The sequence below is a fragment of the Aedes aegypti genome, chromosome 2, assembly GCF_002204515.2.
Source record: "Aedes aegypti strain LVP_AGWG chromosome 2, AaegL5.0 Primary Assembly, whole genome shotgun sequence".
NCBI classification, from domain to species: domain Eukaryota; kingdom Metazoa; phylum Arthropoda; class Insecta; order Diptera; family Culicidae; genus Aedes; species Aedes aegypti.
The window spans coordinates 89,426,237-89,441,022 of record NC_035108.1 but is presented as its reverse complement, the minus strand read 5'-3'; the positions used below and the strand labels follow the sequence as shown (position 1 = coordinate 89,441,022).

The 14,786-nt window shown below is 38.1% G+C and overlaps 1 long non-coding RNA gene across 1 annotated transcript; it reads left to right on the top strand.

Annotated features, from left to right (window-relative positions):
* The first annotated feature begins 1,474 nt into the window (after positions 1 to 1,474).
* On the top strand, positions 1,475 to 2,012 carry LOC110677271. The gene is made up of 2 exons (XR_002501075.1): positions 1,475 to 1,852; positions 1,915 to 2,012. It is a non-coding gene; the product is annotated as an uncharacterized LOC110677271 (long non-coding RNA).
* Positions 2,013 to 14,786: the final 12,774 nt, after the last annotated feature.

Sequence of the window (14,786 nt, the reverse complement as noted above, 5' to 3'; positions counted from 1 at the left end):
TCTCTCTTATCAACAAGACATAAAGGAACTATCAAAACATTTGTTTTCTTTTCAATATTTCCAATTTTACGGATGTTCCGGGTTAATTCCGGAACCATAAAATGGTTATAATGGTCAAACATTCAGATTACTAAATACGAATTGTAAGAATACTTCTTTCTTACAAACAAGAGACAAAGGAACTATCAGAACATTTTTTTTTCATGTTGCCAATTTTACGGATGTTCCGGGTTAGTTCCGGAACCATAAAATGGCCGTAATGGTCAAACATTCAGATTACTAAATACGAATTGTAAAAATACTTCTTTCTTATCAACAAGAGACAAAGGAATCATAAGAACATTTTCTTTTTAGTATTTCCGATTTTACGGATGTTCCGGGTTAGTTCCGGAACCATAAAATGGTTATAATGGTCAAACATTCAGATTACTAAATACGAATTGTAAGAATACTTCTTTCTAATCAACAAGAGACAAAAGAACTATCAGAACATATTTTTTATTATTTACATTTTACGGATGTTCCGGGTTTGTTCCGGAACCGTAAAATGGCCATAATGGTCAAACATTCAGATTACTAAATCCGACTTGTAAGAATACTTCTCTCTTATCAACAAGACATAAAGGAACTATCAGAACATTTGTTTTCTTTTCAATATTTCCAATTTTACGGATGTTCCAGGTTAGTTCCGGAACCATAAAATGGCCGTAATGGTCAAACATTCAGATTACTAAATACGAAATGTAAGAGAACTTTCTTTTTTTTTCCAAGAGACAAAGGAATCATAAGAACATTTTTTTTTTTCAATATTTCCAATTTTACGGATGTTCCGGGTTAGTTCCGGAACCATGAAATGGCCATAATGGTCAATAATTCATATCATTAAATCCGCCATGCAAGAATATTGTCGTGTGCTGTTCCGCAGCAAAACGAAACCATGACAGTTTGTATCAGCTTCAATAATTCTACTTGCCGTAAGGAACTCAGGATGGTTCCAGGGCTCTAGGTGGCCAGGGCGAAGTCTCCGATCAATGGGACCGCCACCAATCGATTCAGCAGCCTTTTTCCGATCTAGAATGGTCAAAATCATTTCCTGAAACCATTACCCAGCTGAGATATTGCATTTAGTCGCGTTTTGGAGCCCGATTTTCTCACTGTGCAGCGGTCCAAATGGTCCGACGATCAGAAACCGCTCGAAGTGGGCGATTTGTTCTTCGTAGTCGACAGAAATAATCGGAACCCCTGGAGACGGTGCACCGTCGAAGCGGTGATCATGGGCTCCGATGACCGAGTCCGGCAAGCGAACGGAGGACGGCTAACGGTATGGTGCCGGTGGAGGTAAGGTAGATCCGGGAATGCCGGATGTTACGGGCCGACGTGGCTTGAACAGGCCTAACCTGTGAACATGTCTAGTTGCGATCATAGCCCAACATGACAGTTCGCGTCGTAGTACACTGAACGAAAACTTCAGTTTTCTATTGAATGACTTGCAATTCACTTGGCTTTAAATCTTCATATTCCTCATTTTGAATGAATATAGAAGAATATGATGCGTCCACCAGCTTATGAAGAAGAATCATCCAATTCTGAACTGAGTTTCAGTTTACATCCGTATGACAGTTAGTTGTCAGTTGAGTTATAATAACACATATGAATAACATACAAGTATTGACAGATTTTATTATCTGCCATGTTCCAAACATAAAATCATTCAATTATCGTCTAAGGATTCATAGTTCCAAATCACTCCTGAAAATCTTCTCTTAGTATAAATATGGCGGCAGTGGTTTGGTTAGTTCTCCCAAAGATTAGGCTTTCCTCCGTGGTTTTTACGATGGATTTTACAGTACAGGTAATTGCATATGTGATGAAACAACCCATTTTTACTCGTAGCACATATTTATTGTTTTAAAGGTTCCATATAAAAGGATTTTGATGTGGGGCACAGCAGTCGGCTGATGTTCGCTTCAGGCAGGCGTTTTGCAGACAAATTGACATTTCCTTGTGATAATGCTTAACTTGACAATAAACTAAATAAATTTATGAGTGAAATCATCTTTAAACTGCACTTATTTCGTACAATTCGAATTCTTTTAAATTATAAACAACATGCAAGAGGGATTGTTTACATTGGTGTATGATAATCATTCATAATTACACATCTTTTAGAAGGCTAAAAATCATTTCGAAACTGAATGATTTTCATTCGGTGTGATTTGTAAACATATGATTTCAACGCAGATGAAAATCATCTTGAATCTGTCTGAAAATCGGTATGGGGCTCGGATGAGGCAAAAATCATTCAATTCATGGCGGGGGATTTTGTTCAGTGTAGATAAAACATGACAGATGGTTAGTTGGTAGTTGAGAGGCAAATATTTCGCCATTGTAAAAAAGACCTGTAGTTAAGTATGAAGTTTATTTGGTACTGAAAATAAGACGTTTAGTGCGGTACCAATATTACTGGAAAGCCAGAAAATTTGTGGATTCGGTATACATAATCTGTAAGTAGTAGAAGTTCTATTAGTGAAACGTAAGTTCAATTTAATTGTGCAACTTACCATCTCCCTAGTTGCTGTGCATTCTAGTAAGTGTAGTAAGTAGAACATAATAGTAACAGCAACATTTGAATCAATAATAGCGCCGGCATCATGAGTAGGGTAACTGTACCTTTTATCGTCCTGCTCTAATTTGAGATTGACTTGAAGTTGTGGGAAAGAAAACACTTATTTTTGTAAGTAGTAAAATTAGACATAAGAAAATTTTGGAAATTATGAAAATAAACAAATAGCAGTTCAGCGTTGCTGAAAACCAATCAGCTGCTTCGAGAACAATAACACACTTTTAGCGTAGCAACAGTAGTAACGTTAAGTTTATGTAGTTTTTGTTGATGGTTCGTCACTGCAAGTGTCGGCAACCTTATTCCTGTTTTATATAATTTCAATCTACATATAACTATCTGTAGTAGTTTCTATGGAATTAAAATTTGTAGTTAAAAACAGTCACCCGGCCAAGTTAATAGCTACGGGAAGTGGTGGTAAAATAAACAGGGGTGGTAAAATGAACACCTTGACTTTTATCGAGAGAAAACAAATTTTGATGAAGTTTGATCACGCACGGATGATTTATACCATAAATAAGAGTGTTCGAGTTGATACGTAGGTCAATTGAAGTAAAAATATCAACGAAAACTAAGATTTTAGAAAATCACGTTGAAAATTAGAACTGACGTAACTTTTGGTTCGGAAAACTTGAGGTTGTTCAGTGAGGTGAATATCGTTATGATATGAGGTCAAATCTGATACCTTTAGAATTCTTTTTGAATGGGTTACCATCATTATTGGATATATTTTCGGTAAGGCAATAAAAATTTTCAAAAATATTTGTTTTGCTTACGTTTTCTGCATGATGTTCATTTTACCACCAACAGCTGTTCATGATACCCACATAGTGCAGCTTAAATGAACATTTACATCGTTTATTACCAGCGACAAAAATGTGTGAAAATTCGGCTATTTTAGTCTGAATTCGTGTCGCTGCTTTAGATAACATCCCTATATTTGATGTTGTGGGATAGAACTATAAAAGTTTCTCGTTTTTCTATCAGAAACAAGCAGATTTCCTTAAGGTGTTCATTTTACCACCCCTTCCCCTATAACACATCAGTCCAGTTACAAATATGGTGTATAATATTGCTGTTTGCGTTTGACGTGCAAATGCAGTCTGAACGCGCTTCAAATAGGGCAACACTAAGTAACCACAGGATACTTAGCAGCAATGATCAATACCACCGCCAACCAAGCATAGAAAATCAAACTTTGACTTCGCTTTCCTTGCTAAAAATCTTACCGTGTTTGGTGTTCCCGCATTTGATATTTGCATTTCAAACACACACAGCAGTAACATTTTTTTAACGAACAAAAAGAAAACCAAGTAGGCGACTGCTGAAAATCGAAGTTTAGCAGCCGATACATACAACCGGTTTGAGAAGATAACAAAAGTCAATTGCAAATGGTCAAAACCTGGGAGGGAGGCACAGATACTACACACGAAATATGACACAAAGTTAAACTGCAAGAAAACTCCAGCTTGCCGACGATGGAAATGGCTAGTTTTGTTTTGTTGTGTACTATCGATCGTTCTGGATAAACATGGAAAAAGGGCCAAAGTTTTCTATGCATTTCATTATTGTTATTTTTTTGGCAAAAGAAAAATGATGCGTATTTGAATACTTTATATTCAATCAGAATAAAAGGTGCTATCGTGACATTACCTTTGAATAATCATGAACACCTTTTCAATCGATTTTTGTCACATTTGATAAAATGCAAAAATATGTTTTGATCAATCACGCGCTTTTATCATGGTTGTCCATTGTTTAAGATCTGGGCTCACAGTGACAGTTCGTGACAGCAGAATCTCGGCTCACCTTGACGTACATAAATTTCGTTTCGGTTTCTCCTTCCCAGGTCAAAACCTGTCAAAACGCGTGAAAAATATTTTAATTTTGTCGCCTAGTGCTATCGAATGACTCCGCCGTCAGAATTTCCGCGGTCCTGTTCTCTTCGACCAAGATCTACAATGAAAACACGATGCTTTCTCCTTAAAGCAAATGGCACCATAATTTGGGAACAAAATGAAACTTTTGTCCCTACAAGCAGCTCCATTATTTGTTAACCTCATTCTAAATTGAAATTCCTCGCCGCGGAAACCTGTTATCTAACTCGGTCACCCGGTCTTTCGAGCTATATCATAGCAAAGGCAAAGGTTTAGGCAATGTCGTCAGGTCCTATCCTAGCTGAGCAAACCAACCAGTTAACCGGCTTGGGAGTGGAGTCTTGTGTGATGAAAAGTTGTGTGAAAAATAACAGTAATTTTTCCATTCGGAATCACTCACCGACCGACCGGCTAGCATCAGAACGCCATACAGGGGAGTAATATGACAGATTTCACGGTGAAAAGTTTTAAATACGTACATTTGAATAAATAATAATAACTTTAAAAGCTATAAAAGCTTGGATTTTCTTATGTTTTAAATAAACTGAATAACTCATAAGATTTTTCTTTAATTTAATTCAGTTTCTTTTGAAAACACTGCGGAACAAAAATTACCTCTTTTTTGGTTATTAATTTTATGGCCAAGAATTTGGCCTATTCACTCCTATGTGCGTTACTACCAAATAAAGACATTCTTCATGCTTTTCGACTGAAACTCTTTGCTATTGCACGAAGACGACGGCGGCGGCAGAGGCACTGATCCGTAGCTCGGTGACGGTAGTGATGGTGATGATGATGGAAAACCTGCAAAATTGTAAGACTCCGAGAGTCTTGCCTCGGGAATGAAAGATGATGGCCAAAGAAAAACGATGCTGGGGAAAAAATGACACCGTAGATTACAGTGGATGGAATAGTGTCGCATTGTGTAGCCAAGCTACCATCCAACTTGACTATGTTCACCGTTCAGTTCACTCTTTCTCCTGATGCACACGGTTCATGAATCCGTTGCGGTGTTTGATCTGTTGGAAAACTAACTGGAAGTGGGTTGATGAATTGGTGGCGTTACCAACAAAGAGATGAGTTCAGCATGGCATTCGGATATGATTTGTTTCGTGCACTAAAGTGATAAACTTTGGTATACATTTCCATTAGAAATGCTTTCATCATGGATAAATGCATTTTACATAGTTCAAGCATTAATTGCAGTAGTGGGTTGATATCGTAAATCAGTTTCAAATTAATAAAAGTGACACATTTTACTATATGGGGTACATACATCCGGAAAATTTCAGTCAAGTGAATGGATTGCTCAGATAATTGTTAGAAAATGAGCTGCGCTATTAAATTTTACAAAAGTGTCTTTCGAAGATAGCGTTAGCGTTAGCGTTAGCGTAGTTACGGTATACTTCGTAGATTGGATACTAGCAGTATTCATGTTTTTTTTTTATTTTGATAGTCTCATCTAAACTGCTTCCAAGAACAAGGCTTGGGAATTAACCTTGATCTAGTCTTAAACAAGAATGTCAAAATCATGAATATCGCTATTCCCGGCCACGCCCATCTTTACCGTAACTTGGGATTGAGGAAGGAAATGTTGATGTAGCACTTACTTAATGAGAGGCCACCGACTCAGCGACGCCCTCATAAGTGCTACGGAGTTGGGGGTTGGAAGGGGTATTAGGTCATCAGGATTCGCCCGAAAAGCCGGCGATGGACCCAGAACATTTGTTGTTTAACTGGTTTTAATTTAATCTCTTGAATGCCGGCAATCAAAAGATAAAAACGTTTTATTTACATTATGACATTGTTTTTGTCGATTACGCGTTCAGCCTTAGTGATTCACTGCTTATCAAATATTAAAAAAGCAGCACCGATCCCTCCAGGGTCATCGGATAGTTCAACGAAAAAAAAAAGAAATAAAACGCGTAAAATACTTGGCGTTGCCAACTCCGCGACATTCTATTTGAATGTGGCAAATCGTTGGCGATCAATCATTCATTAGCGACCGGATCCGAGAAAATACTGAAACGCGATTGAACCAAAAAATGGTTTTGACCCTTTTACTACTGATTTTCTGCAGTGTGCATTTCATAAACGTGACATGCAACATTCAACACAACACAATTTGCGACATTTTAGCTTTCATTGATTAACATACTGCTCACGCACACCAATTACCAAGATCGCTATGCAAAAGAAAAAATCGCGACGCGTGCAGAGGTACGACAATATCAATATCTCTACCACCAGCATCACCGGCGCAGGCGGACAATTAGATGTTACACTCATTCTATACCAACTGCTGCACATCTTCAGACACAGTACATACCGACCAAAACTTCAATTGCGCGAGTGAGAGAATATAGCCATGGCCAATCTGCGTTGTTTACACAAACATCCCTATAAACCCCACGCTGGGAAATACGTTTACCGAAAAAGGCGTTATGAGGTTCTGCACTGCATTCTTGTATTGGATTTACTTTAATGGCATTGTTGTTAGCAATTCACAAAAAGTGAAAGAGAAAGAAAACATTATTTGTGCAGGCAGAGCCCCATAGGCTATGCTATACCAGTTAGCACGCCCGACGCCCACCGATGACAGAGTGGGTAGGCTCGCACCATCGTCCCGCCCTTCTACCTATTTTTGAGATAGGCAGTTCTGTCAGGGTGTAAATAGTTATTATTATCCATGTAATCAAATTGTAATGCACCGATTTACGACCTTCTACGTGTTAACGACCTTAAGATGAAGATATGTAAATCCATGACTGATCAAATATTATTCATGAAATTCAATCATGTCTTGGAAAGTCGATACAATTTTAGATCCTCACTGATCAACTCAAGGAGCGTTTTGATAGCGAAATGTTTCGGGGGGCTTTGACGCGAAAATTCTTTGCTATGAACATATTCTATCATAAACTACAGCCTCAAAGAAATTTTCCTGAGAATTCCAGTTTTTTCATGTTTAATGAAATTTCATGGTAATTCCAGGTTCTACAGATGGTCCCAGGTATATCGTTAAAGGCCTGAGTGAAAGCAAAAATACGAAAACCCTCACCACTCAGCAACCACTGGACGGACTCAAATATTTTTTTTTGTCAGTATTCTGGCACACATATCTAGTTTCTAAAAGTGGCCAGAGGAACTCGTGAATATTCCTGTGGCCGGAGTTATTCCGGTGGGTCACTGGGTCAGGTCGGGTAAAAAAGTTTATTTGCTTGCTATGACAATGATTTTAATTTACATAAATCATCAAGTATTAATAATCAACATCATATATGAAGAGTGCAATGGTGCAATTTAGAATGTACCGAATGTGGCCATTCGGACTGAATGCCCGGAAGAACCGGCTATAGATTTTTTGGATTATAAATTGTTTCAATTATCGAAAAGTAGATATCAACCATAATAGTTCACAAAAATGGATTCCTTTAAGGCGAAGTAGGCCGTTTTTGAAATGTTTATCCGTCGATGGTGATTTTTGCTAATTCATCTCACGATTTCGAATCAAAGAAAATCAGTTGGTTTTGTACTGACACAGCTGAAAAAGTATCAGCATACTTTATGCATGTTAGCGCGTACAGTGATACTTTTTCAAGTCAAAATAAACTATCAAGACTGAGTTTTATCACTTTGAAATGCAAGCTGAAAAGTCATCATTGATGCCAAAACGAATGACGGGCTACTTAGCCTTAAGTTTGACACAGATGTTTAGATACAAATTAGCCACTTTATAGTAAATTGGAGGGTCCCGGGACCTGAAATTGGTAATTTGTAGGGTAAATCAAATACAGGAAATAAAGTTATCCAATTTATTCGTTCCTCAAAAGGTTTACACGGACGCGTTTTTCATAAAATTCTTTGATATAGCAATCACATTATTGCCGATTCCAAAATCCATGCGAGATTTGAAATGTGCCTACCTCCAGGGGCAGAAAAGCACAGTACTGTTGTCACCCGACCTGATTACAAAAGTGTCTTTCGAAGATAGTGTTAAAGTCAAATATGATAAATATACATTTTTTTCATATTTCTGTTGAGCAATTATTTAAAATGCCATTGGCAACCATGCGTTTTCGTAGGTTTGTTCTGAAATACATGAGACGCATATGTACCTGTATCAAGCATTGATTTAAAGTGAAGATGAATCGAAGTCAAAATTCAATTCTGCACAAATCTGCAGAACCAAACTCCCGTTTGAGCTGAAAACTCACCACCAGCTACTGACCAATCGATTAAGTTTTCAGCTTAAACGGATGTGATTTGTGCTCTTAAAAATTTGAGGTTTAGCTTCGATTCATCTTCCCCTTAACCCGCAAAAGCCCGGGACGTACCATAAATTTTCAGTGTAGACAGCTAGATCAATTAATTTGAAATAAATTTTAAAGTTGATGCAGTTAGTTGGTATGACCATCCTTGGGTGGTACATCCCCCTGATCCCTCCCCATTTTCTGAGTAACAAAAGCGTAACAAAAAGCGTGGACACGAAGGTAGTTTTTCGGATTCCATTGGTTTATCTTAGACCAGATGACTTAAGGTCAAAAAATTTTATCACGATTCACGATTCATTGTTCAAAAGTGCATCTTGTGTCTAAGTCTTAATCAATAGGACTCACAAAAATCTCCCACTCCTAAGTGAATAAAGAGAAATGCTCAAGTAGTATTTGCGCCTTTAGTCCTTTTTCTATGCTGCATATAATAATCATTGGTTTTACTCGGAAAAAAGAATCATAATTGAATTCAAGATCGGTAGTCGAGAAATTTAAGGCGAAGTAGGCCGTCATTGAAATTTGTACGCGTCGATGATGATTGTTGCTAATTCATCTCACGATTTCGATTCAATGAAAATCAGTTGGATTGGCACTTACACAGTTGAAAAAGTATCAGCATACTCTATGCATGTTAGCGCGTACAGTGATACTTTTTCAAGTCAATATAAACTATAAAGATTGAGTTTTATCACTTTGTAATGCAAGCTGAAAAGTCATCACTGTTGCCAAAACGAATGACGGGCTACTTAGCCTTAACCTCGGGGCTATATCACATATGTAATTGCTTGGCATCATATGCGAATGTTGTTTGAAACACGACAGCGTTGATGACATTTGATAGCTGCTTTCTTCAATCATCATCCATCATTGAAAAAGCAAAGCTACTATGTTCAATTTTGTAACATGTCAGCAATTGCGCCATTTGGCAGCAGCTCTAAATGCAGGGGAATGAGGAATGTCGTATTTCCGACGATTTTTTACAATTTATCTGTAATTCGGATACAAAAATGATGTACTACAATAATGTTCAGAAATGACAAAGGAATGATACTACGGTTGAACTTTTATGATTAGGCATGAGGTTAAGAATTTTGTAGAACAAAAACTGTAGAGAAATGTATGTTTTACAGGTACTTTAATGAGCAGAAATCAATTTTAAATAGGGCTGAAAATCTCTTAAATAAAGACAATAAATAAAAAATAAATCAATTTTATGAGGTCAAAACCATCTCTAATCGGCAAACAGTGTTCTCAAAAGTTGTAAAGTACTAATAATATGTTCAAGTAGTGGTATTTATTTTGATTTTCGTTTTTCCAAATTCTCGTTAGAATTTTTTGAATGTAAGAAATAACCAAAAAGCACAAATTCTACTTGAGGCACCTCCTAATCTTCTCCAAATTGGATGAAAATTGGTTTGGTAGTTTGATTTAGTATTGCAACTAGGACTAGGGGGTGACTGATTGAATCCCAGAAATTTTGATTTTTGTGAAACTGTCTAATGAATAGTAACATAAACAAAACAAAATGTGTTTTAATTCTATCAAAAATATATCAAACCATTAAATGTTTGATATAAAATATCAAAATTATAATACTGTCTAATATACGAGGAAACTTATTCAGTTACAAGCTTTTTGATAAATTATATGATACTTAGTGCAATTGGCAGAAAAATGTATTATTCGATGTTAAACAAGCAATTCAAAATTGGATTTATGACGCGACGAGTTTATCTGGAATCACTTGCAATGAGTCAAAAATTAAATGATGATCATAACATTCTGTGAATCCTTTAATAGTTTGGCAAATCTAAGAGTTTTTTTTTTTTCATTCTTCCCAAATGAAAAATGTAACTCATTTTTATTTCTATTTTGTTAATATTTATCAAAACGTTACATGATCTGATCAACAACAATATAGATTTAGATTTAGTGTAAATGTTGAAATAATGAAGAATGATGATCAATGACAAACAATAAGATATTTTTCGCTTTGTAAATAAAAAAACTCAAGTTGAATGAATTAGATATAATATTATTTGATATTAAATAATCGTTATTCTAAAAGAAAAGAAAAGTATTGAATATTATTAAAATGCATAAGTATGAATTTCATTTTTATAGTTGTTAAAAATGAACAAAAAATAAATCTCTTAAATTAATGTTTGAATCCTCTGAGCAGAATCTCAATAGACAAAGTGGATACGAGTAACTGACACTGAAGAAGACTGCAAGTGGTAGTCGAAATACGCGTATCTGTCAAAGATAAGCATTTAGGAGCGGAATTAAAAGGTAAAAAATATGTATTCAAGAAAAATAAAACACATTGTGTTATATTTTTCTTTGTATATGTTCTGTGGACAACGGAGGTTAACAAAAATATATTATAATGTGATATGCATATCATATTCTGATAAAGTTTCATTATATTGTTGTTACAAGCCTCTAATCGGGAAAGCTCAAGAAGCCGTTACCAGAGTAGTCAAGTGGACTTCCTCTGTCGGCTTCACTATGTCGGCTTCAAAAAGTGTCTGATACCATATGTGCTTATCAATATGTGTGCTTGCCTCCGATCAATATCAACAACCAAGCCATCCCTGTCCGTAAACGGCTAGATTCCTCGGTGTCACCATCGCCCGAGGCCTGTTCAAGGTCCCACTAAAATGGAGTCAGAGTCAATTGCAGATGTTGTCTGAATTTATTCAGAAACTAATCGAGTTCTCATTGCAGCAAAAATCGATATATCCGTTAGCGTGTAGCCACTGCCATCATTCAAAGTCGTTTGCTGTATGGATTTGAAATCACGTATCTGGCTAAGAAAGCCAAGAATAAAAGAGCCACGGGATTACCCAAACCAGGCAGTGAATCCACAGGAACCACGGACGCAAGGCAACAGCAACCCGTGGATACGGGTTGGAAATAAGACAACAACAGACGAAACCGAAAACGGAGGCCCTCGATATCAAAAAAGAGGAAGCGAAATACGCCAAGGTTCTGAAGGCGATGCGAAGCACGGAGAAGTTGTCGCCGTTGGGCGCAGATGTGCTGGTTAAATGATCCTAGTCTTAAAGAAGGACGCCAAGCAAAAGGGTGCAGTCTATAAGCAACTGGCCCAAGAAGTACTTGGCGACGAGGTTGATGTAAGATCCCTGACTGCAGAAGCGACTCTTCAGTGTAAAAATCTGGATGAGGTCACCGATGCACCGGAGGTCTCGGCTGCCCTCAAAGAGCATTGTGACATCGACGTAGCCAGTAAAGCTTAGAGAGGGACCACAGGGCACCCAGGTGGCGGCGATCAGACAGCCGGTTGCAGCGGCTAACAAGACGAAGATTAGGCTGGTCGGTTTGCCGACTGAGCATACAACAGCCTCCTGAAGTTTGCTTCAAGTGTTTCGAGAAGGGCCATAAGTCGTGGAATTGCAATGGTTCCGCCTGACACAAGTAAGATGTACAGAAAATGCGCCACCGAAGGCCATATCGCAAGTGACTGTAAGCAAATAGCTATTGCCCGTAACGCGGGTAGATCACCTTTTCGTGGTGCGTTACGGTGTAAGATTTACCAATTTGAACCCTAGTCTCATCTTGTTTGTCGGGCTAGGGTAATATGTTCCGGTAATTTAAGGATTCGTGGTACAAAGTCCTTGTTACTGGCAACAGTTTCTGAAATTTAATCTATTTTACCTAGCAGATGGTTACAGCCTCGAAGTTGGTCAGTCCCGAGACTACACTTGAAGCCAGGATAACAATCATGAGTATTACCTCTACAAGGATTGTTAAGTACAGGTAATTCAAGGACTCACGTGAATGTTGATTACTAAACAAATTTTCTAGCTTGATACAGTTTTGCTGCTATGTAGCACAAAGCCCCATTTTTCCAGTATTTTTCTGGGACTAAACTAAAAGTGAAACAAGGATGGGACTAGAGTTCCGTTGCATGGTCGAATATCAGTAGAACCGTTCCTCAGAAATTAAATCGATTATGTTTGCTAAGGGGCGCTGAGATATAAGTTTCTATGAAGGGTGTATATAGCGAGACCTTTTCATCACATTCGATTATTATCAGTCTCTGAGGAATCAAAACAAGCACTGTACAGAAATCGTTGCTTCATTACCTATCAATGGAAATGGAGTAATGCGACATGCACTATACACTAAGAATACGGTAATGCCACAATAGATCTAAATAATGGTCGCAGTGGCGCACCCGAACATAGAAAAAAGGTGAATAGCTAAGTGCTCAATACGTGTTGTTAGAGCAGACAACGGACACTTAATGGGCGAACCCAAATGTCCGGGCACAAGCGGAGTATCCAAGCTGCCAAAACGGAAGTTATACAGTTAAACTTAAACCACTGAAATGCAGCCCAGCAGCTGCTTTGGCAGTCAGCCTTGGAAACGAAGACTGACGTGGTGTTACTATCGGAACCATACCGCATGCCAGCCAACAACGGTGGATAGGTCTCAACAGCTAGCAACTATAGGGACGACATGGCGATTCTCAATCCAAGAAGTAGTCTCTATCTAAAATGACGCAAAAATTAACGGCGTATTCTATTGCAGTTGTAACACGCCCCCAAGGTGGTCGATTGAGGAATATCCCCACATGGTCGACAGGATGATAGCCGAATTGGGTAATCAGCAGCCAGTAGTAACTGGTGACTTAAGTGAATGGGCAGTGGAGTTGGGTAGCCGCTACGCCAACCAAAAAGGCCAGCTTTTGTTGGAATATCTGGTCGCTTTAAATGTAGAGCTGGCAATTGTGGGTACAGTGAGTATTGACAGTAAATTGACAAAAGCATTTCATCAAAAGTGACAAAAATCGACTGAAAATCAATTCATGCACACAATGCAAGTAATGTCACGTGAGCACCTTTCAATCTGATTGAATATAAAGCATTGAAAAACGCATGGTTTTACTTTTTTCAATGAAAATGCATATTTAGTGCATTGAAAACTGTGGCCCTTTTTCCATGTTTGTCATGAAAGATCGAAAGTACACAACAAAAGAAAACTAGCGATTTTCCCCAAGCCTGCTTTGATTGTTGTTGGCAAGCTGGAGTTACCATGCAGTTCAAACAAACGTTGTTCTATATTTCGTGTGTAGTATCTGTGCCTCCCTCCCAGGTCCTAACCTTTAAGGTACCATAAACTGGCGGTTATACTCATAGCGATCATCAATCGATTCGCTACAGTTACCAGGCAAGCAGAGGGTAGTGCGATGTAACTCAACACAAATCCGAGGTTGGAAAATAACGCTCTTCGACAGCGAAGGCGCGAACAGAACACTCTGGACCTAAACGGCGAAGAGATAGTTGCTGTGATATCTCGAGCGTGTGATGCTTCCATGCCTAGAAAAGCCCCTCCTAGAGAGAACAGACCGCCGATGTACTGGTGCAATCTGCCTTCGGTCTAGAAGAAAACGCAACGCGCACGCACAGAAGCACAAAGAGAAGAACGCGGTGCAGCATTCAGAGAGGCAAAGTTGGCTCTCAAAAGGAAATCAAGAGTCGAAAACGGGCATGTTTTGATAGTCTATGCGATAGTGCCAATTCTAGTCCATGGGGTGACGCCTACAGAGTGGTAGGGGAACTGGGGGTAAAATGAACACCCTAAGCATTTTCCATGTTTTCTTGCTTATAAAGCTGTCAGATTCTTTTCCAATTGCACAGAATTGAAGAAGGATGTTTATGCAATGTAACAAGTTGAAATATTGTGATGGAAACAGAGTTTTATCAACAATATTATAATTTTGAAAATTGCTTTCCACAGAGTCAATGCTTCAAACATGTGGGTAAAATGAACATGTAACGGGGGTAATATGAACATATACTTGGGAGTAAAATGAACATACAGTGGAGGTAATATGAACATATACCGGGGGTAAAATGAACACATGCTGGGGGTAAAATGAACATGTTGTGGGGGTAAAATGAACATGTTGTGGGGGTAAAATGAACACCATTCTAATTGAACGGGTTGCGGCATGATTCTCGGCATCTGGTACATGATCAATGC